The following is a 2,697-nucleotide window of genomic DNA, read 5'->3' as shown; positions in this document are numbered from 1 at the left end:
ATCAGTGAGTATACAAGCCTGGGTGTGATATGCAAGAGGAATGGATCAATTATGTTCCTAGGAGGTCAATGTGATTAAAATAGACCCAAGCTTTAACTTTGCAGCTCAGACACTAGCAATTCCCACAGGCACTTTAAAAGAATTGCTGTGGAGGATTCAATAGGCAACCTTTCGGTTTAGTTACAGAACTGAAGCATCATCTATTAAAGGGCTGTTGGCTCGAAAAGAGAAGTCTGAAAGCTGACCGGGGAAATACCTTTAAGGCTTTGAAAGAGTAGGCAGAAAGAAACAGTGGAGAGCTCCAAACCTATAGTCATAAATATTAAATAGTTACTAATAAATTCAATTTCCAGGGAGCAGTTGAGGCAAATAGCTTAGATGCAGGGGGAAGCTGGACACAGAGAGAGGAAGGACATTAAAAGAATTTGGCAAGAATAGGCTGATGTGGAACCTATATGAACAAAATAGTTGGACTGTAGGGCCTGTTTGATCTTTACACTTTGAAGGCTGCATTTAAAGCTATACTTGGCTTTTTCCAATATGCACACTGGTTGAAAGTTTTCCCATCAGGTGTTGGAGGGTGGGCAAAGAAACAAGTTGTAACAAAGGCTGGCCCAATGGAGGAGAGACCATAGAGCAAGGTCTGACATTTCTGACCTGACCTTCAAAAAGAGATGGTAGTCATGATGTGGAGATGCTTCAAAAAGAGACCAGAGCTCAGGTGTTCCAAGCTCAATCTGGAGCATATCAATCAATTCAAAATCCTGGAACTCATCTCCTAACTGTGCTGTGGGTCTACCTACACCGCAGAGACTGCTGCGGTTCAAGGGAGCAGCTCACTGCCATCAACATTTATTACCCATCCCCAATTGCCCTGAATAAGGTGGTAGTGAGCAGTCTGCTTGAAGGGAGTGAGAGGGAGAGAGAGAGGGTGAGAGAGATGAAGGAGAGAGAGAGAGGGAGGGAGAGAAGCACTGCAGTCCATGGGTATACCACAGTGCTGTTAGGAAGTGAGATCCAGGATTTTGACCTTGCGACAGTGAAGGAACAGTGATAAAGTTCCAAGTCAGAATGGTTAGGGGCTTGGAGGGGAACCTGAGATGGTGTGTCCCATGCATCTGCTGCCCTTGATCTTCTAGGTGGTAGCAGTTGTGGATTTGGAAGGTACGTTCCAAAAAGCTTTGATGAGCTCCTACCATGCATCTTGTTGATGGTACACACTGCTGCTAGTGTGCGTTCTTGGCGGAGGGAGAGAATGTTTGTGGATAAGGTGCCAGCGGGCTGCTTTGTCCTGGATGGTAGGTGTCAAGCTGTACTCATCAGGCAGGTGGAGGGTATCCATCATACTCCTGATATGTGCCTTGTAGATGGTGGACAGGCTTTGGGGAGTCATGAAGTGAGTTACCCACCACAGGATTCCTAGCCTCTGACCTGCTGTTGTAGTCACACCAGCTATTTGGCTAGTCCCATTCAGTTTCTGGTCAATGGTAACACCCAGGATGTTGATAGCAGGGGATTCGGCAACAGAAATGCCATTGAATGTCAGGTGACAATGGTGAGATTCTCTCTTTTTGGAGATGGTCATTGCCTGACATTTGTGGCGCAAATGTTATTTGCCACTTGTTAACCTATATCTGTATATTGTCCAGATTGTAGTCATGATGTGGAGATGCCGGCGTTGGACTGGGGTAAACACAGTAAGAGTTTTAACAACACCAGGTTAAAGTCCAACAGGTTTATTTGGTAGCAAATGCCATTCGCTTTCGGAGCGCTGCTCCTTCATCAGATGGAGTGGATACCTGGAGTGGAATTGAGAAGATACATTCCTCAGAATAACTCCTCAAATGTATATAGTGTGATAACTGTAAGCTGGCCTTTACTTATAGATCAATTGAATTGAATGTTGCTTGGGAAGAGTGAAGTCCTGAAAAAGTTCAGATCTCACAAATATACTTTGGATCAAAAGGGTAATTTCTACATAAACTGTGTGGGCGTGTCGTAGATCATTTCAGCCCTGATCATGTATTGTGTATTTTCTTTATAGTAATATGTAATCTTTCATAAGTGTTATACTACAACTGGTTACTTTCTCACTGAGTCTTGCATGTTCCTCACACCATTTTTTAAATACTTTTCCAATTCAATCAAATCAAATCCAATTCAGAGTCTCAACAAGTTGAGACATTTCAGATCCAGGCTGACAAGACAGGACGGGAGACCAAAACCACCCTGTCCTGGGCCTGATCTACATGAGTCAAGCTGATTGGAGAAGGGGGAGGATCCTCCTCCAAGACTTGAGCTCATTTGCATCTTAGCCAAAAGGCCAAGATGCCGCTTTTAAAAATTGCTTCATATGAAACATATGAAGCTTCAGCGTAACCTAATGACCTCAACCAAGTGCAGCATCCTCTCCATGCTACACTTGATCTTAGCCAAAAGGCCGAGAAGCGATGTTCACCATTCCTGCGAACAAACCTATACACCACCATGAATGGGTGTTCCAGGTTGGGACATCGACCCAGATAACATCAACCAGGTTCGTAACAAGGTCTTACTGCTTCCGTACCTGAGGAGTCGCGAATGATGCTGAACGTTTGTCATTGCAGCACAATCCAGAATATCAAAATACTGGAAAACTCAGCAGGTCCGGCAGCCTCTGTAGAGAAAAAATAAGTTTCAGGCTGATGAATGTCAATG

General features: G+C 44.2%; 1 non-coding gene across 1 annotated transcript; it reads right to left on the bottom strand.

Annotated features, from left to right (window-relative positions):
- Positions 1-2,269: 2,269 nt before the first annotated feature.
- LOC144479807 (U2 spliceosomal RNA) lies at positions 2,270-2,452 on the bottom strand. Its single transcript, XR_013495571.1, has one exon. It is a non-coding gene; the product is annotated as a U2 spliceosomal RNA (small nuclear RNA).
- Positions 2,453-2,697: the final 245 nt, after the last annotated feature.

The sequence above is a fragment of the Mustelus asterias genome, chromosome 26 (assembly GCF_964213995.1).
Source record: "Mustelus asterias chromosome 26, sMusAst1.hap1.1, whole genome shotgun sequence".
NCBI lineage: Eukaryota > Metazoa > Chordata > Chondrichthyes > Carcharhiniformes > Triakidae > Mustelus > Mustelus asterias.
The sequence above is the reverse complement of the archived record's forward strand: the minus strand, read 5'-3'. Positions and strand labels throughout refer to the sequence as shown.